This window comes from Echiichthys vipera (genome assembly GCF_963691815.1).
Source record: "Echiichthys vipera genome assembly, chromosome: 18".
Classification (NCBI taxonomy): Eukaryota; Metazoa; Chordata; class Actinopteri; order Perciformes; family Trachinidae; genus Echiichthys; species Echiichthys vipera.
Genome location: NC_139843.1, coordinates 8506821 through 8529489, shown reverse-complemented (window position 1 = coordinate 8529489; position 22669 = coordinate 8506821). Strand labels below are relative to the sequence as shown.

The 22669-nt window shown below is 41.5% G+C and overlaps 1 protein-coding gene across 2 annotated transcripts in view; it reads left to right on the top strand.

Moving 5' to 3' along the window:
- LOC310960822 (receptor-type tyrosine-protein phosphatase epsilon-like) overlaps window positions 1-22669 on the top strand; it is a 52788-nt gene that overhangs the window by 4879 nt on the left and 25240 nt on the right. For both annotated transcript variants that reach the window (XM_083932631.1, XM_083932630.1), the window contains exon 2: window positions 21751-22019. The gene's annotated coding sequence lies outside the window, so the exon portion shown is untranslated. The remainder of the gene's footprint in view (window positions 1-21750; window positions 22020-22669) is intronic.

The window sequence follows — 22669 nt, the reverse complement described above, 5'->3', positions numbered from 1 at the left end:
TAATCACACAGCTCCATACTTAACATCAGCTGCTGGTGGGGGCAGCATGTTGACAGATGGGATTCAACATGTCAACTCATATTCAATTGAGCTCTGACTTCCTTTTTTTTAATTTAAGGCCAAAATATGGCAACCTAATTTGGTGACCTGCTCAGGGAAAACAGGGTGGAGCCCAAAAGAGATTAACTCCCCGTGCTATGTGGCCTGATTTTAACTGAAGTGAAAGCAAACATTGGCTTAAAACATGTTTCAGTCCATGAATGACTAGGAAAAACAAATATTAGACTTTCTGTTCAAAACAAAGGTGACTCATAGCCTAAGAACATGCTTAATATTGCTTTGACAGCCGGAAACTATTGTGAATTTTTCCTTGAAGGCGGTTCGTTTGATCTTGAATCTGAGATGCAGTCATCTTATATGAACATCACAAGTCACACCCACACATCACTAGATAGCTTAATGTTTACGATCATGTCTCTGGGGTTAAAACATGATGCAAATAGTATGAAACTGAGGCTTACTATTGTACATGTGTTTATGCATGGAATCGCTGATGTTTCTTAATAGTCTTTGTTTATTTTTTTGTTTAAACGTCCCTTTTTTTTGCGATATCAATTTTGTGAAAGTATCAAAACACTTAATCCACAGATAAATTTATACAGCACTTACTCAGAAACTGTGCCTTTAAACGAGGTTTAAGGTTGTGATGTCACACTATATATAGGTAGAAAGTGCCGCTTCATTCCCTGGCTGCACATTTGCAAAAGACTCGGAAACACTGACCAATCAGAGCAGACTGGTCTTTTTCAGTAGGTGGGCTTAAAGAGACAGGCACTGAAATGAGCGTCTCAGACAGAGGGTGAAAACAGGTATATTCAGACAGACAGTGTGAGAAAAATATTTTAAATTAAAGCAAAGAAATGTTACGTAAACATGTTCTAGTAGAAACCCAATTACAGTGTGAACCTGAAAATAAGCCTTATATATCCCTTTTTAGTGTCCCTCTTAAATATTCCCTCCAAATATTATTGAACTTCAATGTTCTCGACTGGATGCAAACATGTAAAGTGGCTTTTAATTGATTCCAAAAGCAGCAGGCGAGTGACTCTGTCTCATGTGGCGATGGTGCATATAGAAAGAGTGATTATCTCATCTCATTTTTGCAGCACCATAAGCCGTAAAGCCAGGCTACATCAAGGTCCCACCCAATCTTTTGACTTATGTTATAGTCTCTGCATTAAATGTCAGATTAGTATTGTGCTGTTGGTTTCTGTGCAATATATCAGCATGTGAAGGGTTGGGTATCGTTTAAAACATTACTATACCAGCACCAGTACCAGTAATCTCAAAGTGTAAATTGATACCAAGAGAGTACTTCATTTGATACGTTTTTTTTCTACATCATTTGATAAACACCATGTGAATGAAAGCATTTGGTTGCGTTAAATTCCACCACCTATGGGTTATAGCTGTTGGCCAATCACATGTCAAATTATCAAAGAAGGCTTGCAGTGATTGAAACCATACAGATGGTGAAGATCTGGTTAAAAAGTGATCAAAAGCAGGTATCGTTTGACTTGAGAAGTGTCAGTACTACTTGATACAGATTTTATTTTAGGCGAAAACTTAAAGGTATTGAGCAGCGATACCCAGCCCTTAGCATACGCAATGATTTTTCTCTTGTGCCTCCTTAAATGCCAGGACGACCAGCTGCATCTTAGTCTTCTGTCTTTGCTGAAACGTTAGGGTTGGATCATGGTCTTTTAACAGCCTGTCATCAAATACAGTTGGATTATAATGTGTTTAGTTGGATGTTTCAGAGTTTACTGGCTCTTAAGAAACTGGCCGCTTATCATATATGAGATGGAAGCTGGGTGTGAGGACTGGATGAGACGGACAGAGTGAAGTAAAGAGAGTGAGTGAAAGAGGAAATAAAGCTTTGGCTGTGTCACTACTGAGGTTGTTGACATGGAGGAGTACAGTGCTTAATGAATAATGGATGCTTACTAAAGCGGCCCATTTCCTATTCATTCTTTCAAGGCTGCTACACAGGGAGTTGTGTGTGATCATCATGTCAGCCCTTCAATATTTCCATTGTATTTTCAGTAACGTGATGCAGTTTGAAGGCACTGGAGTAACTCCAATAAACATTTTCACGCGAGTACAATGGGCTTATTCACAGGGGCAGCTTATTTTATTTGATCGTGGTATCAAATAAATACAGAGCGGCATTTTAAGCACCCCACACAGTCAGTTCTGCTCGTATTTTATTCATTCAAATATTATTATGCTACGTATCTGCTCTGAGTTTCCCTTTAATGTCAGTATTCCTGAGGCCCGTAATAATTGAAAGTGTGCTGATCACATCACAAAGGCCTGCAGTGACAGTGACGAGCATTAATTCAAGTTTGCATTGTCACTTTTTGTGTTCAACTGAAGAGGATGTGGCGTTATGAGCAAGTTCAGATCTATTACATTAAAAGCACATTTTAACTTCTGACTCTCTGGGAAGCTTTGTTGTGTTGAAGCCATTTGACTGTGATGAATGTGTCTCAATGATCGCATTTGGATGCAGCGGTGAGTGAGCCGACAGTCGGGTTAGGGGGTATTCCCTGCATACTGATAGACATGTAATGTAAGGCTTGGGCAAGCACCAGAAAGTGCTAATGTATGGGATGATAATCAGAGCTGTCCTGAATGATATATATGACCAAGGTTAAAGGCAGCCTGGATCATCCAGTATGTTGGAATAAAATGAGGGGATGGACCTTGTACATGCTTCATCTTATTGAATTGCTGTCAGTGTTTAAGTATGTAATTTCAGCTGCTGGGATTTGATGGTATCTTTTTCTGTGTGGGAAAAAAAAGGAGAGGATACGGTTTAGATAAAAACAAAAAAACGCCTAGAGATTAGGTTTGTGCTGATTGGCATTTAAATGGTATGTCGACTATTGAAGGGATGATGAAAGATTGTTTTTTACTTCACATACTCAATATCAGAACTAAGATGTCATATAAAAAAAATAATGTCTGGAATATCTGTGCTCTACTGTGCATTAAGAGATGTTTCTGGTGATGTTTCATGTCCACCTGCTCAGCCCTGAATCTCTGTTCTCGATATGCCGGCCAAAACTTTACTCTGTGCTCCATAAGAGAAGTTAACATTATGGATATGATTAGGATTGTGATATTATAGATAACATGAGCCAGCTTTTTGTTATTGTTTTCAATGAGTGAGGCTTTTTGGTCCCTGCCTTTTCGCTGGCACAGCAACGTTTACATACAGTACACTTTCTAGAATTAAGCAGAGCCCAGCAGATCTGTAGATGAGTTTTAAGACTGAATAGTATTGATATCTAGGCATATTGGTATTGCTTGGTTCTTACTTTGACTTGTCTGTAATTGGCCACTGCTGCTCTTTATTCATTCATTTCGTAGAGGGACATTTTTACAGCCGTTATAATGACACTGTTTGACTAAGAGGGCATTCAGTTTTTATAAAACTGTTCAAAGATGTTGTTCCAGATGTCAGCTCTCCAATAAAATCTCGTAACTGAAAAGTGCTTGGCATTTGATTAACGTTATTATGCTCTTCAATCAAGTTAGATGTTTGCTTCAGTAGTGTCATTATGTAACCTAGTCTCCATCAGAAAAAAAATTATTCATACTAATCAGTCATCATAATATATAATAAAGTAGACCTGGTCCTCTTGGGGAGATTGGATTGATTCATCCATGTAAGAAAACATGCCACACCATGACGTTGTCACAGTGACCTTCAGCTGCAGAAATGTAATCTATAAGTGCTGTTCAACATTTTCTCTGTGCAGCGGGGTGTTATGTTTGGAAGAAATGGTCATAACTTCTTTCTTTTGTGCAAGGTTTTCATGCTAATTACTAAGCAATGCTGTACATTGCTAATCATTGCAGCATTTGGTCATACAATATGTTGCCCAACTGGGAAAGCACTGTTGACAGTCACACTCCTCTAAGCACTGCCAAAGCCTTTTTTTGTGCTCAGCCAAAGACTATGCCAGATCCACACCATTCACTTGCACTGATGGGATATTTTGATGATCATAATTATAGCGTCTGCTTGGATGCCAGCACAGATTCAACCATGAAGAACTATTTGGTGTTTTTACAGAAGTGAGAACGAGTAATTGGATGATGACGCCACATACGTAAGGCTCATTTTCAGCTCTAAGAAAAAAAAAGTGTTTATTGAGTGTTGGTTTTATAAAAAATTAATGGCTGTACAGTTTTGGCATTCTCGCTTTTCTTAGAGGGTGCATAATCAGCCGCTCATTTGGATTTTCTTTCAATGTTACTCTTTATTGTCTTTTTTTCAGATACGTTTTTAGGCTCGTTATGCCTGATTTAGATAGAACAGAGGGAGGGAAAAGAAAGAGGGGGAAGTTAGGGATGACATGCAGCACTGAACCACAGGATGGACTGGACTCGACCCTGGCTGCTGCTAAGGGCTCAGCCTTGTACATTGGCCGCATGCTCTACCCACTGAGCTACTGGAGCATCCCTCTTTATTGTCTTTTATTAGGATTTCATGCACTAGTGGTAATGGAACATTGTTTACTGTATATCACATGGTCAGCATCTTCATGCAGCAGAGAACACAACATTTGAGAACACAACACAAGGTTTTTTGGGCACAAAACCTGGGCTCGCCAACCCGGATCAGAGGGTTTTTCATTAAAAGAACTGATTTGACAATTAATCGACTGTAGGCAAGACGTGACGAGTCAGATTCGACTATGACATTTTTTAGTAGGGGACACCCCTACTCTACGTGCACTTCAATCTTTGATGAGCAAAAACACGGGCACGTTCATAGGAATCTGGTACACATGCACTAACGAGCACTCAATGGGAGGGAGCGGAGGAACTCGGTGGTAGAGGAGGAGGGGCATAAGAGTTGTAAACATTCAAAATTTGACTGAAATTTGCCAGACTTGCCGACTGCAGCTTTAACAATTATATATAATGGGGGGAAAAACACCTTCTCACATTGGATGTACAAACTTGGATGTAAAGGAAGTGGTTGTCCTTTACTCAGGAGCTGTTAATAAGCTCTTTCATTATCGGAGGTACAGTCCTACACAACTACACATGGTGATGATAATTAGGCAACAGCCTAGTTCCTCCTATATCCGCCCACTCGTCCTCTGGGCCTCCCTGTTTCATGGCACCTCGTACAGTAAGTGCGTTGGATAATAAGGAGCAGGGATCACAGGCAGGCATCAGTAAACTCTGAATCTATTCTCCTGCTCCTAGAGGACCGAGAAATGGAGGCAATGAGGTTAGAGATCATGCTAATCATAATAATGATGTGTCCCAGGCTAAATATCACACAGTTTCTCATTGTAGGCTCACCCTAGTCAGTGGGTGGCTCTTCACACAAGCGTCTATTTGACTGCGGGTGAACTACAAATTATCCAAACCCCCCTCACTCTTTTACTGTTGCATCTGGAGCTTAAACAGAAGACAAATATACATTACAGAGTATGAATTTTTTTTTTAAACGGGGCGTCTGCGTCCCCTGTGGGCTTCCTCCATGTGCTTTGTCTTTGCACAATAATGTAATTTGTTATCCTGCTAGAAATTACATGGGTGCTTTAGAAAACAACCACACTGGATGGCCTAATTTGTATCTATGGTGTTTTTATCTGTAAATAACACCCCTCCCTGCTCGGCTTTATTTGGAGTTTAAGAATGCAAAGTGCATTATTATAAAGTATTCACCATTACCTAGTTATGGTTTACTACTTCACCAGTTGACTGGCATTGTTGCACAAAGAGAGGTTTCCCAAAATGTGTGTCCATATGTACATATGGAATTTGTCTGCATTTAGTACCACATTTCCTTGTTTATCTTTTGCAAGTGAAATCTCTCTGGGCTTTACATACTCAGTCCTTTCATCTAAACTGGTCAGCGGAGTGTGACACATGAGAGACCCACTGTTCGCTGCAGAGTATGGCTCAACAAGGAGACAGGAAAGGATTTGATCATCAGATCTGTCCTCCCCGGAGAGGGAAAACGCCTTACTCACTGAAGACACTCCCTCATTTGCAGTCTTTTATGACTGCCTGGGATGAGCTAGTGTAAGATGTGGAGGCAGACAGAAGATGCTAGGACTGCCGGCTTTGTTGAAGCACATCATGCTGGGATTTTTTTTCACAAACTGGGACTTGTGTTGTGTTGCAGTGATGATTTGCTGTGTTGATTTGAGACAAATGTTGAATCCGCTGTGTCCCAGGCAGCATTTTTAACCAAATCTGACACGTGGACACAGCTCTGAGCTATTGCTGATGCCTGTCCAACTTGGCTGAACTAAAACAGGAAATAAGTAAAAGGCTCTGCTATCAATTTATTACTGCACTATCACATCCAGCAGCTGGGCCCCAGCAGGGGGCTAGTTAGCCGCTTAGTTAGCCAGAGCGATGCCTTCAGTCTCATGGTAAAAACTCATTAGTGCAGACTAGTTTGAGTCCATTCTCATTATGTTCAACTGGAGCGGCACGCTGCTTCTCATGTGTGGCTGCACCAGCAAGCGGTTGGTCCAATCTGCGCTGTGCACTTTTGTCCTGAAAACAGCCAGAACTCCCGTGGCTCTGCGTGATTGTTTTCATTAGTCTGCCGGCGGTAGCTTGATACAACCAGACGCCACTATGGCTCTCATTTTCCACAAGCTCCTAAAATATGGGAAGGTGAAGCAGAGGGTTGTTTTTATAGCTTCCCCGCCCATGTTGTTACTATCATATCAGTGTGGAGTCAGATATAATACCTACATGCTCCGGGCCACACATTTCACCCCGCATTCCTGCGCCTGTAATTGGTTATTGTCATAATACAAAAGGGGGGGTTGGGTGTAAGCTGTGGAGGGGAAATGAAGAGAGAGATTGAGGGAAAATCGGGGGGTGGGTGTATATTTTACTTCCAACTACAACCACAAGCACAACTGGGAAAGATGAAACACTAGGAGCTATGGTTGCTGGTGCCAAATTGCATCCCCCCATGATGAAGAGGAATTTTTTACACATCATTCATTTGCATGTGTTCAATTAGGGTTCCCTTCAGATCCTGCTGGGGTGATGGTGGCACAGGCTGCTTCTGGGATCTCCTCTCTGAAAGCACACAGTGGCTGCCAGAGATGACATGGGTGTGCCAGCATTTGGGTTTAATTTTTTTGGGGAGTGATTTATCCAGTGTACCCTTGAGCTAGTAAATCATGGTGTACATTATACTATCGCTGACCATGATTAGTAATTGACAATAGTTTTAATAATCCATCAATCTTTTATGGAATTTATCAAGCAAAAACAAACATCACATCACATGCCTCTAGCTGCTCCAGTGTGAGGATTTGCTGCTATTCTCTATTTTATATAATTGTTAATAGAATCTCTCGGACTGTTGTTCAGACAAAACAATTTGAATACATCATGTTGGGTTCTGGGACATTCTGTCATTTTATAGACTGAACACTTTTGTTGAATAAGCAAAATACAGATATAATGTGTTTAAATGCCTCTAAGCAGGCACTGGGAATAAGAGATTATCATTATTTGTATCTTTGCTGCTGTGCTGTTTCTGGTGTTATTGTTATCTAGAATGTTCCCACTGTTTTTCACATTTCCACATTGTTATATAATTACTCAATAGGAGTGACAGCGATCACACCGTGAGTGTGCACGATTTAGATTGTCACCCTTCATGTTGAAATGATGCAATGTTGCAGCATTAATAACAAATACAGTTCCGCCATTGCATCACATTGAGAATCCGTCGCCACTGAGTTACTTTCTATCCAGACCTTTCTATCTCGACTGAACGTGTTTATGTGCTTACGCTTGTGATAGTTGTCATTAAGTAACATGTTCAAAATAATTCAATTAAATGTTCATTATATATACCTTTGTATTTAATTTCAGTCTACTGCAGTATCAATGATACATCAAATATACGGTATCTGTCTCAGACACACTAGCTGTCATGAGAGAATGCTTCTCGCTCACTTATATTTTTTATTACTAGGGCAGGACTTATGGTAATGTAGGATGAATTGTAAAAAGGCACCTTTAACAGCCTATTTCACTACCACAGTACCTTTGGAGATCCTTGTCAGAATGCCTATCATTAAAATCAATATCTGTCTGCTTTGTGTCATAAATGTAGATAATTAAATAAGGAGTGTGAATCGTTGTTCTGGAACAGTAGCCGCGTGGATGAGCGGGAGCACACTTTGCTTTTGACCTTTGGATGCTCACCAGATTTGAAATGATTTTCTGTCAACACGCTCCAGTGTATGATGCTTTGAAAAGTGCCTCTCCTGTTTTCAAAAAGAAAACGATACAAAACCTGCATATTTAGTGAGCAACTGCCAACGGTGAGGATTGAAAAATTAGTATCACTTGTGGATGTTAGCTTAGTGACGAAGACTTGTTGCTGTCCCAGGACATCTTTGTAATACTGCTTTTTAAAGTTCTTTGTTATGGCTATATACTTGATATGCTAATAGACTGAAGCTAAACCTACATGCCCCAAGCATCAGACTATTATTCCACTTTAACATATTACGTTTAGGTGCTAAATAGCTCTTAACTTGGACATGCAAAACAGGGCTCGTTTTAGTTTCAACGTAACGAAGGTAGCAAATATTTCAGGTTATCAGTTACCCATTGCCTACAAACTGATTTAGTGACTGCCAACCTAACCTGTAACTTAACAAAATAATGTAATTAACTAATGATAGGCGGCAGTAGCTCAGTCCATAGGTTCGGTTTGAGTCCATGTGTGAACCATGAATGGAGTGTAGATTGGTGGCTGGAGAGGTGCCAGTTCATCTCCTGGGCACTGCCAAGGTGCTGTTGAGCAAGGCACCGAACCCCCAACTGCTTGGGGTGCTAATCCATTGGCTGCCTCCTAGCTCTGACATCTCTCCATTAATTGCATGTATAGGTCCTGTTTGTGCATGTGTGTATTTCAGGCCTGTGTGTTTGCAACATGAATAATAACAGAGTGAAACAATTGAATTTCCCTTGCGGGATTAATAAAAGTAAATTCTTCTTCTTCTTCTTCTAAACTCTTGGCATTCAATGTAACACCAGGTTTAGTTACTACTGTTTAAGCTAATTCGCTTAATGTGCTAACATTTACACCCATGTTAGAGCACATAAACACTGTAACTCAACATTTCTCTTGTGTGTTTGGCCAACCTTAGAAAATACTACATCTCCTGCCTTTTTTTCATACTAGAGCTCCATGCACATGGTTTCAACAGAAATATACAGTTAGACAGACATGCCATGCCTACAGTTATGATTGGACTGTGTCATCCCAGGGTCCTGTGTTCTTCTAACATGGTGAGAGATTGGTATGGTATCATCACAGTTAAAATTGCAAACCAATGATGAGATAAAAGTCTATTCAGCCACTGTGGAGAAATCAATGTTAATATGTCACATTAAGAGGATATTAAGCTGGGGAACATAGGACCCCAGGGAACGGGTTTAGCAAGTAGTCAATAGGAATCTTGTTTGATTCCTCATATTTAATTTACACAAGTGCAGTCCATAGATTCATTATGTTGTTTGCGCCAATGAAAATCAGTGATTCCACTCAATAAAGGCGTGATGAGAATGTTTGCTTTAAAATGACAGTGGCAGCACCTGTAGCTCTGCCGTTTGAAGTGGTTTTTGCCTCGTCACCAGAGATGCGTTTAATTTAGTTTCATTAAAGCAAGGCGTATCAACCACTGTAATTGCTCTTAGAAAAAAATCCCCCTTAATTGATTCCCTTTAATATGTCTGGGATTGAATTAGACTGAGGTGTCTAAATCAGTTTACCAGGGCTCTCAGGCTTTGAAGACAGGCAAGAGTGACATTCTCCCGTCGTCGCCTCTCAAGGCGAAAAACTGAAGCTTCTTATCTGGCCAGCATTCTCAACAGCAGTCAAGTCGTCATTGTTTGTGTCAAACAAGTTGTGAATTAGATTTTTTGTTTTTTGCATTGATTGTTACATTAAATCTTACCCGGATACAATAGTGCTATTTTCTGATTGGCTATTGTGTAGCTCCTTTCTTTTTGTTGATTGGCTAGTAAATTGCAGCTTGACTGAATTCCATGGGAGATGCATTTGATACCCGCTGGTTTCATAGTGAGAGCGGTGCTACTGCGCCATAGCTAGTGAAATTTTGAAAACAGTGACTCTCGAGAGGCCTGCGCTACTGAAGGGAGATTTTTACATGAAGAATAACCGGCGGAGCTTGTTTACTCGCTCAGCCCATGTGCATCACTTTAGGTTACACTGAGGAATGTACATGTATGTTCTCTATGAAACATTATGTGAGGTTTCACAAATCAATGGGACCATTTCAGTTAGCAGTTTTTCTTCTTTTGGATAGGGTTATGGTATAAAAAAAATCTGAAAACAGCCCCTCTCTGAGCAGCATCAGCTGATTGGCAGCTTCTCTGATGTCATTTGTTTTTGTGGGGCAAGGACAGGTCACGCTGGCCGATCTGTGTTCCCTCTCTCTCTTTCTTTCTTCCTGTCTTTCTCTCTTAGTCTCTCTACCCTCCCCACCTCCCCCTCAATCTTCCGATTCTCCTGTCTTCACTTCTTGTTTACAGTAACTCCCACTGATCCTTTCTCTCTACTTTGTGCATTTCTGTCTTTTTTTCCCTGTGAAATAACAATAACAGCCTTTATTGTTAATGAAAGAATGCTAAGGAAATCCAGGATATTAGAATATGTGGTTTGTTAAATCTCATGAGAGGACTCTTAATGCCTGATAATAATACTATTCCCTACTGCTCAGTTTTCAGTTTGAAAGAAAAATTGGTACATTTTCACATTTGTCAGAATAACATAATACTGCTAATTTTTCTAAATCCCTGTATTAGATATTCTTCAAAAGCTGAGGCAGAAGGAGACCATCCTGCCATTTAGTATATTTTAAGAGCTTTGTTTTGAAGTTGTTTGTCTGTAAGGTCTTAGACTTTTTTGTGGGGGCTTATAAATTATCCATCAAAAGCACAACAGCGCTCACAGCAGCCATAATGGATAGGCTGCCATCACAAGATAGGGCCTATGGTAAGATGTCTAGACAGTTGGGTGTCATTTGTTTATCACAGTGAAGTGCTACTCATACCTCTGATGTATCCTGCAAACAGATATTCTCTTAATATTGGGTCTGTTTTTTTCACATGACCATGTTATAATGAAATATCTTCAAAAGTCACAGTTTTTTTAACCATTTAACTTGTTTTACAACATCTAACTACACTAATGGGCTAATTGGAGTTGGTGTTGGAGTCATAATCTGACAAATCCAGATTCTGGGGGATTCTGGGGGATCTTGGGCCTCTCAATGGACTGCCAGGCCTGCCGCTTGTCTAATCACTCCTGACCCTATTAGAAATGAGTCCTCCTTTGTTACTGTGCGGTACTGTCAGTTCTGGGGGAACAAAAAGTGCCATTGTCTTTCATTGCTGCGGCTGGGATAGAAGTAATCTGTAGCTGTAGAGCTGCCTCAGGATTGCTATAATCCAGATTCAGTATTAATGACAGTCTAATCCGCACATTTTTGACCCTCTGGAGAGGCTGACATGGCATCTCTGTTGTTAGTTGCTTGTGTAATGTCACTGATTCTAAAAAAAATGAAGGAGGCTGCTCACGGCTTATGTCATGAGGGATGCAATATCCTGTTCAGATTTTGTTTGCTGTGTATGCCAATATGCTGCACTTGTCTGATACCAGCAGAGACAATGCACCACTGTCATGTTGGATTTGTCAGATATATCCAAGTATTCACTTTGAATTCATCCAGCTTTCCTGATGGCATTTTTTTTTCCCGTTTTCCATCCAGTCCTGAAGGTATTCATGCCTGAGACCAGTGTCTCTGACAACCACAATAATTGCATGCCTGTGTTGAGCACGCCAAAGGGTCATGGGGGTGTGTTTGCTCACCCATGCACGACATGCAGCGAGGGCAAATGACATGAATGGCAAAATGGTGAACTTCTACTGCGTGCGCTCAGAAGCGGCTGCTTTGCTCTTTTTGTTCGACACAAAAGGATGCAGAGGTAGATGAGTAGATGTGTGTGAAATCCTTTACACAGCTGCTAGCTTGGCACAATGATCAGTAACACCCCTCCACCAGTACCGCTCGTGCACCTTCTTATCTTCTCTCCTCAGAGCTGTGCATGTGGGCCTTTTGCTTACAGCTCTTTCCAATGATCCACACTAGTAATCCCTGACAGCTAGCACGACTCTCTGACAAGCCCCGAACCTTTCATCCCTTTAGTTATGGCCAAGACTGATACTAGTTGGACTAGAGCCGGCGCTAACCCTGTATCCATGCCAGGACAGCTTAATGTGAAAACCACATAAACAACAAAAAAAATGACTATAACTGCTCTTCTTCCTCCTCTTTTACTCAAAAAAACTGTTCGTCACAGCCAATCTGTTAAAGAGTGGAACAGAGTCGGTTAAACTTACGCTCTGTCCCCTCCTACTCTCCATGGTATAATTAATTATTTTGGTGTTCTCATTTACATGTTTTTCTTGTTTGTGTAATGAGAATGGAATGAGCAGAAAGTACGGATTTGATTGTGGATTAATGTTTACGGGGATTAATGTCTGTATGTCACTATCAAATAGAGACAAAAACATACCAAAAAAAGAATCTTTGTTAGACTCATAATAAAATGCTATGTCTTCTTAAAGGCTGGGAACTTTGGAACTTTCTTTTGGTAACTTTTCCAAGCAGACAACCGACCAAACACGCCCACTTCATGTTCAGGTGTGTGTAGGTGATAAAGTATGCAATATTCACTTCTTCTCTCAAGCTTCTCTCCCAAGCTTTCTCTTTTCATTTTCCACACAATAACTTCCTGGTGTGTGTGTGTGTGTGTGTGTGTGTGTGTGTGTGTGTGTGTGTGTGTGTGTGTGTGTGTGTGTGTGTGTGTGTGTGTGTGTGTGTGTGTGTGTGTGTGTGTGTGTGTGTGTGTGTGTGTGTGTGTGTGTGTGTGTGTGTGTGTGTGTGTGTGTGTGTGTGTGTGTGTGTGTGTGTGTGTGTGTGTGTGTGTGTGTGTGTGTGTGTGTGTGTGTGTGTGTGTGTGTGTGTGTACAAAGTACACAAAACTATTTCATTTACAGTACACTGCCACATCGTCCTTGGTTCTGCATCAGAGCCTCAGGCTGGCATTTTCCGAAATTGAGGCTTTCACAAGAAAAACATTTGGGTTTTGTAAAAAGCTTGTTTTGGGGTGTGAAAAGTTATGGCTTGGTGTGGACTGAATGTCAAAACGGAGAGAAAAAGATGTAACAGTAAACAGTAATGTGGATAGTAAAAAGATAAAGGGTTATAGAATATCACTTGACCTGAGCGCATTGATATTTACTGTAACTCTAATCTGATTTGCAGACGAGGGTAAGATGGGTAAGATGCTTTGGTTCAATGGAGGCTACCAACAAAATCACAAAGGACCTCAGTTTATATCACCGTGTTGAACCGTGATGTCGTAAATATTGTGAAATGTCATTAAATGACATTATGGTTCACTGGATGTACAGTATTTCTTGATATGTTTATTACAACAGAGGATTCATTTCCTAAGGAGAACCAGTATGAAATGATTGGAGGTTGGAGTTTTGAAGCCTTCTCAATAATCTATTTGTCTTTAAAAGCCTGATACTGAACCAGAAATAAAATAATTAATTTACCAATAAACTATACATTTTGTGCATCATCCAGACATATGAATCAATGCCCTGGAAATAAATCTCACCTGTCAATTTTTCTGATCTCGTTTATCAGTTTCATGGGGCGGAATTCATCACCACGATATCACCGCAAAGCCTTTTAAAAATGTAACATTATCTTGAATCAGCAGTCTTGGGTTGTATGCGAAGAAAATCAATGGCGTCGCAGCTGGAGTGTGACTTGCCATCCATCAGTCTGTTGGCTGACTGAAGCAGCTACTGTAGATGATGTGCTGAATGGCCAATTTCCTGTTACCTGTTAGGGATTACCAAAGCAGGGCTTCTCTCTGAACTCTCCGAATCATGATTTCCAGAGGGAAATCATGTAACTGCAAGGAAAAAGATTAAAGTAACACACCAGAGTATTTGCATCTGTAAACTAAGCCCCTGGAAAAGAAATCCTGTTTGTGATATTGTTTGAACTGTGTGGCACACTATGCTCTGAAGAACAGAACTCAATCCTCTCGGGTCTATTTGTGAAATGCACAGCATCTCTGCGGCAAGAGTTGTATTTCCATTGTCACTTTATTTTTGGGGAGGAATATCAAAATGTGGCTAGTGCATCTGCCACCAGCCCTGCAAATCTGATCCTTCTGCCCTCCAAGCTACAGCCGGTGGCCTTCAGCCTGTTTCACGTTACATGTCAGAAGAGCATTTACAGAGTATTTACATGGCTGCTTCCTGGAAGGAGGGTAGGGTGTGGGGTGCAAGGTCCCCTCTGTCTGATGACTAGATTACAGTATTTACTTGTGTGTAGATCAGCTGAAGTGATGCCTTTTGAAGAGAAAGATACAAAGAGGTTTGAGAACTTTATTTCAAGCGTGTTTGGTTACTGGTCCTGAGTGCAGTGGATGTTTCCCTGTAAATCATCCATATCCTGTTGATTTAAGTTTACAGGGCGTTCTTCCTATGAGCTCCTACTTCCTGTCGCAGGCATACTTTCTTCAGGACAGTACTGGGGTGTCCAGCTGTAGTAGTGAGTCACAAGTCACAGTTCACTTCACTTCTGTGATGTGATTACTATAAGATTAACTCAAATTGTTATAGCAGCATCTTGATGTTAAAGCTGTGAATGTGTGAGGGGTCGCGTATAGTGACGAAACCAAACAAAACTTTTATCACCTGACGGACATTTTTACTCTGCAACTTTACTGCTGTGGTTCACTCTCACCACTCTCATAGTCATACTCTTATTTAGCAGCTAAAAAGCCAGACATTTCCCTCAGAGTATATTCAACTTGTAGTACATTTATCAGGTGGACACAGCTCGACACAAAGTGCTACTGTTGCTGTGTATCTCCTGTAGATATTTTATTTCCAAACACTTAACATTTATACGCAATGAGATGAGAAATTTATATCAGTAATGTACTGTAAGTTGACTACATCATTCCCAACTTAATCAGCAGTCACTTAAAACATTAAATGGACTGGTGGTTACTTCAAAATCAGGATCTACATTACTAATACATCGGCATATCCTTAAACTAACTTTAAGCATAATCTGTGTTATTTCAGTATGAAAAGATTATTGCATATTTATTTTATAGTGATAAGGGATGTGGGTTTTTCCTAGCTGAGCTTCGTCTGTCTGGCCATCCCTTTGATGCACAGTAAAATATCCCAACTTGATGGCTTGAAATAAAGTTTTGTGCATACGTCCTAAATACACGTAAATAATCTGGTTATTCCCCAAACTTAAAGTGCAAAATGTCCCACTTCTCCAACACTTTACGACAGGATACCTTTAAAACTAATAACTGAGTCCCGGTGACCACTGGTCCACGTCAGCTGTGGTCTGGTATTTTTCAATATTTATTACAGAATGAGTAATTTTAGCATAGTAAAACTTGGCTTACGGGCGTGAGACACACCCACAATGAATGTTCTAGGTCATAGCTCACAAATATGCAGTGTGCTGCTTCCCTCTCTAATCTGGCTTAATATGCCACACAACTGAGCCAGCATTGAGCCAACGATGACATCTGTGTTAGTGTGGCCAGAGTTGTCACACTCGACAGGAAGGCTGCACACCCAGAGCTGTTCCAAGTATGGCTCCAACTCTTTTCCATCCCCTGTATCCTACTTTTTTATGTGAGTGGGGGGTTGAGTCTGTTTCTTCGCTCTCTATCTCAGCCCACTCTCTTTCTAGTTCTCACAGTCCAGCTAATTTTATACCCCCCGTTTGGCTGTAAACCACTGTTCACACACAGGATATGATCTAAACTTACTCACTTCCTGCTTGTGGACAGCGAGTCTTCTGAGTCAGCCTCATACAATCACAAAGAGGTGAAGCGGAGAGGAGTAGTTCTTCTGACCAGTAGCCAAAGATGCTCAATTTTCAGACGAGGGACAGTGGAGGAGTTGTGTGTTTTATTATTCACACAGCCTAAAGCAGGAGAGTGTCTTCCAGAGCTGGTTTTAAAACAATTCTCACCCATGTCTTTTTGTTGATGTATGTGATAATTACGCAATAGCTTTCTGTTGCAATGATACGAGTAGATAAATAACCCAATTCCTGAAAGAGAGCTCAGTTTCAAATGACTTAACAGCTACATATGCGTTTTGATTTCCCATTCCAGTTCCTTCTTTTGGCAGTTCTCTGTGAAAGAAGTGGAGGCGTTCATGGCTCTCTCACCAACGTGCGAAACATCTCCATTCCCAGACAAGGTTGCGCAGACAGACAAGACGTGTAGCCTTGGGCTCTGGCCAGATATACAAACAGTAAGCTTGAGAAATCCACAGGGTGTTTATTCCCTTTGTGTGGGTGTACATGTTTCTTACATGGCCATTAATGTCAGTCTGTGTGTCGTCCTGTGCGTAGGAGAGAATGTTTTGTAGCGGCTGATGAACGCCCCCCCTCCCCTTGTCCTAGAATACCACCATTTCTCTGTCATGAATATTTACCAGGTTGGGTTCATGGAGTTTAACTATTGCAGGGAATCTTTGGATGGGGACTTGTTTAATCGTAACCCCGTTCTGTCTGAGCTGCTCCCAGGTGCCTGGGAGAAAAAGCTTTGGGAGAGGAAGTGAGAGAAAGGAAGGGAAGAGAGACTCCATCACCGAGGGGATGCGTATCGTATTGTGGGATATAGGTCTGAATATTGTCTGTTTTTACATGCTGCAGTTATAATAAACTAAAGATTGTTTTAGTTTTTTATAGTTGTTAAACAAATACTATATAACCTAATGCAAACTCATGGGGCAGGTGCGTAGGAGGATGGAATATAATGTAACAGTGATGAACTCCCACACACTGTCAGCAATGTATTTGACGCTACATTTCACAGACCTTCATTGGACATTAAACAGACAAAACAATAAACAATAAACAGCATCGTTATACTGCAGTCACAGGATGCAACATAAAGCCCAGTCCAGACCAAAGATGAGTTGAAACTTGCAATTACTTACAATGCACAGGTCTACAACATTCTGAACCCTGCCACTTTACACCACTGCGACTAGACGAGACGGTGTATCATTTCCATAGCAACGAATATATGTACTTTTATTTCCCGCTGGATGGTTTTGGTCTCTTTTCCTAATTGGCATACAGGGATTGATTTTCTTTATTTTATAACTCACTTTTTAAAATTATATTAAGGCTTAAAGTTCTGCATAATTACAGGCATGGCTGAGTGACAGGGCCGGGTATTATTCAGAAATGTCAAATACCAATATTAGTACCGATACCATGGCTTACCATGTCTATGGTTTGCATGACAACATTGGTAAATAGCACCACGCCATTAGTCATTAGTGTGCAGGTACTTGGTATATATTTTAAAACAACCTGGAAGTCATTACATTGGGCCGTAGCAACAGTTTCTCACCTATTTTCTTGATCGATTTTGGACATTTCCTCCCTTTTCGAGGCTTATTCCATCACTCTATTTGTTATTGATCTGAGCGAGCCACTGGTGCGTATTAAATCAGGATTTAATTTAGCTGCCCACTAAATGAATACCACTATTGATGTAGTCCATCACATACATAGTCTGTCAGTAAATGATCTAGTCCTGCCCGGGCCCTTTAGGAAATTTCCAGATATTTGATTATAACAGCGATTGCCAAGTTTGGAAGAGCCGCTATATGATATCACATTCACATCTTGCTTGCTTTGGCAAAGGGCCACTCAGCGGGGCTCAGCAAACCTGCATGCCAAGATACATCGGTGAGGCGGACGGGCGAGGGATTCTCTGCTGACAAAATCACACCCCTTGTTGCCGTCTGTCCTCTCGCTCTGGAACATTAAGCTCACAATGTGTGGACAGCTCATCAAGGACGCGGCTCTATTCACATTTGATCATAGAGGCATAGAGTCCACACTCCTGCACTGCCATTTATTATAATTTCCTGCTGCTGCTGTTTTCATTTTGGAGGTGATTTTGTCCCTTTTAAGTTTGCCTGTAAACACCAAAAATCCCAATGAGCCTCGCCCCGTCTCTCACCTTTACATCTCTCTAACACTGACTTGGTAAAGCAGGTGCCTGGCTGCTGCTGCTCTATTTTAATTAAAGTCTAATCATTAAAAATGTAACACCGTCTTATTGCTGTATAGCTTATTATGCATTACGCAGCATTAAAAAAAAAAAGCCCTGCTCATATTTTATATTGCCTAAGAACTAATCACTCTATGTTAGTGGTTCCAAGCCATTTCTCTCCGAAGTGCAGCCTCTGGACACAGATTGCATAGTACATTTTACCCCTCATATTGATTTCTATGAATAAAAGCCAGAGGAAGTAAAATCATCATAAGAAAAAAGCTAATTTTGTATTAGAGTATTACATTTTGTTTGCTTTGCAATCCTGTTAATCATCTCACCTTTAAGATTTATTTTGGAACTCATTTATGGAGGTCTGAATTTTTATGGAGGCATTGTGATTTGAATTGACACACTGTGTCAGGTCAGAGAGGACTTTTGTAAACCCAGTACTGTGCTTTGTTGATGCGGCTCGATAGCGACTCAGATGCCTCCTCAGTGAGTGAGATGACATCTCTCTCTCTCTCTCTCTCTCGCTCTCTCTCTCTCTCTCTCTCTCTCTCCCCCCCTCTCATTTTCTCTGGTGTTTGTGTGTGTGTGTGTGTGTGTGTGTGTGTGTGTGTGTGTGTGTGTGTGTGTGTGTGTGTGTGTGTGTGTGTGTGTGTGTGTGTGTGTGTGTGTGTGTGTGTGTGTGTGTGTGTGTGTGTGTGTGTGTGTGTGTGTGTGTGTGTGTGTGTGTGTGTGTGTGTGTGTGTGTGTGTGTGTGTGTGTGTGTGTGTGTGTGTGTGTGTGTGTGTGCGCGCGCGAGCGTGTGCGTGCGTGCGTGCCAGCGGTTGCCCTCAAAGCTTATCTCTATAAATGGATTTGTGTCGGTGCACACGGAGATCTTGGTGTGATGTTCTAATCTGATTGACCACAACCCCCCGAGTGGTGGACAAGTCAAAGAGCCAAGTGTGTGTGTGTATGCATATATTGTTTGTGTGCCATCCGTCTGTCTTTGAGCTGCTATTTGTCACCTTAGTTCTATGTATTTTCAGCTGAGTTTAGAGTCTTGTCAGGGGAAATAACAGCTGTATGAGAGTTTTGGTGAAACTGTGTTTTTGCTGTAAATCTTACACGTGCAGGAGTCTACATGTTGGGCAATCCATTACACCCTCAGATGAAGCACACAGAAGTGATGTACCAAAGAAAATAAAAAATGCTTCTAATCACACACAGACCCCACATCTGGCAGAGAGCAGGGAGCTGATACATTGCCTGTGTGTGTGTGTGTGTGTGTGTGTGTGTGTGTGTGTGTGTGTGTGTGTGTGTGTGTGTGTGTGTGTGTGTGTGTGTGTGTGTGTGTGTGTGTGTGTGTGTGTGTGTGTGTGTGTGTGTGTGTGTGTGTGTGTGTGTGTGTGTGTGTGTGTGTGTGTGTGTGTGTGTGTGTGTGTGTGTGTGTGTGTGTGTGTGTGTGTGTGTGTGTGTGTGTGTGTGTGTGTGTGTGTGTGTGTGTGTGTGTGTGTGTGTGTGTGTGCGTGCGTGCGTGCGTGCGTGCGTGCGTGCGTGCGTGCGTGCGTGTGTGTGCGTGCGTGCGCTCTGACTACATAGATATAAGTGGCTATAATGGACTAAATGTCCAATCCCAAGAAACACCAGGAACCTGCTCTTTTTTTTTAAGACAAGCACGAATGAGTTTAGCAGTATACCCAAGCACGTTTTGGCAGCCATTTGTTATTTCAGAACTCAAATCTATAATGAATCTTGTATGAGACCAATATTTTTGTAGTGTTTATCATGTGCACTGTGGTAATCAGTCTATGACTGTGAGGAAATGATACACTGATGAATGTAAACGGTTCACCACATGCCGTCATTGCTTTTCTCACTTAAGCTGCCCAGTCGATGCTGCGAGAGGGCACAAGCGGTGACCCTTAGATGGACTACACAGGAGACATAACTAGATTTTACACATACAAATTATATTCTGCATTCAGCAGCTTTTATGTGCTGCTGTGTTTCTTCCTGGAGCCTGATGCTCTGAATCCGATTGCATTACAGGAAAGCTCTTCTATTATTCAATAGTTTCTTGATCTGATTCCACACTGTCAGACCTCGTATTATTTATTTATGAACTATGAGTTGATGTGTGATTTGAAATACTCCCTCTCAGTGCTTTCCAGGAACGTAGGTGTATATTGAAAAATACATCACGCAGGATTACTGATATGATCTTTTTTTTTTATATACATTTCACTCTATCTGGCCTTCTGAGCACGGACTCCGCCGCTCTTGCCAGTATTTGGCTGTCATTGAAATCCTAAAGCATGATAGCTCATTTTCCAGGATGTCATAAAGCAAATCTTGACTGCCTGTTTTCATTGAACACCAGAAGGAGAAGGGGTGTAGATGGGGAGAGCTGTAGGAGATGTCCATTAATTTGTCAGTGCAGCCTAGAAAAAAAGGGAAACGGATAGACAGGGAGAAGGAGAACCCTCCTCCCCACCTCCCTTTTGCTCGGCTAGACGAGAACGTCGCCATAGCAACATCTCGGCATGCTCCCCGCCGCTGGCAGGTGAAAACCTTGTATCTTCAAATGTCAAAGTTACAAGAGCAGAGAAAAGAACACTCTTGAGCGTTTAGTTTTGAATTTTTAGAAATGGTTTCATATTTTATAGAATGTAATCGACCCAATCAAGATTTCACCCCGAATCCTTCAGTTGAAGGTAAAACTGTACTTACTGTACAAGGTTTCCACATGAAAATGCTGCCTCCAAATTCTTTGGCTGCTCAGTGTTCCCAGGTAGATAAATTGTGCTCCATGTCCCCCCTCCCTCCCTCCATACCCTCCTTTCAGGCCTCCCGTGGGTAATAGCGGGGATTATATATTAGATGTCACCAACATGCACTCTTTACTATAGCTCATGCACAGTATGTAGCAGTATTTTTTCATACAAATAGACTGAAATAGTAAAAAAAGAGGATAGCCTGCATGCAAAGTGATGTGCACTAGGACTTAGTGTCTGCTACGTTTGGAAGAGTAATTTGCATTATGGGCGCTCTGTCAGATGTTACCCCTAAAATTGAACTCTCCTGACTAATTTAAAAGTAATTTCTTCACCATGGATACAGTACATTTTGTGACCATCTGCATATCACCCTTGAGCAAATTCTTTGACTTTGTGCCATCTTCCCTATTTCTTTGCTGATGAGGAAATGTTCATACTTTCTTCTGAATTTCCCTCAAAGACTAATGGCATCATTATGCATGAAGGGTAACCTATAGAGGGTGTATATTTCCCGATTACTTCACGACCTCCTTCTTTGAGGAAGCTGTCCTTTCCTCTGAGCTGCACTCTCTTCTTGCTTCATACCGTTTCTGCTCAAGACAGGAACTGCATCACACCTCCCCCCTCCTCCAACTTCTCCTCCTTATCTGTCTTTCTGTCTTTGCTGTGTTGTTAATTGTCTAACATGCTCTCTGTGCTTGTTAAAATAAAGGTGGTGAGCAGCATCCCTTTGAGGCTTGCAGTGCCAGGCTTGCTGCTGCTCGGGGAGCCCCTGGAAGTGAAGCGCTGAGACCTGCGACTCGCTGCTGCCTGGACCGAGGGATCATCTCTCCTCACTTGGCTGTGAGGGCAGACCTCCGTCCAACCTCCCCCTGAAGACGACGACGACGACAACAATGTGACTACTGGACTCTGTCAGAGCCTGGTGACCTGCTATTATGGATCTGAGAATCAGCATACATTGATTCAACACTCATCCAGGTAATTTATAAGGGCCTGCATACATGTCGATGCATCACTGCATTTAGTTGCTGATCTCAGCTCCTTATGAGTTCACGCTACTTAGTCTCAGGGGTTCTTTTTGAAAGACCTCACACACAGCTCCCTTTGATTTGCCCAGGATTGTTTTGAGGTTTTTTTGTATATCATTAGACCTTTTATCACAAGTTCGAGGCATATGGAATATTTCTGGCCACTCAGTCACTTCCCCAATCTGGAGAGTTGTGGTTTGAGCTTGTTGACGGCTGGTAAAAAGAAAAACAGGAAGTTGGACAGTAGTGTGATACAGCAGTGAGAATTAGAAGACTGCACAGTATAGTGTACAGTTGTAATACTGCCATTAACTTGACCATGCATGTAGTTACATAAATTCAGAGGTGCGCAACCAAGCGCCTATGGAGACCATAAACCTCCCTTTAAATGGTATGGTTTGCAGTCATACTGTGTTAGGTACATCTTATTAGTTGTTAGTGAAATTCAGCCACTTTTGGCTTTGTACTGACATTTGGAACCTGCTTAAGTCAATTAGTTGTTCAAAGTCTGCATGTCAAAGTGTCCTTGGACAAGCCACTGAAATCTCAATTGCTCCTGAAGGCTGTGCTGTCAGTAGATGAATGTGAGTCTGAATTAGA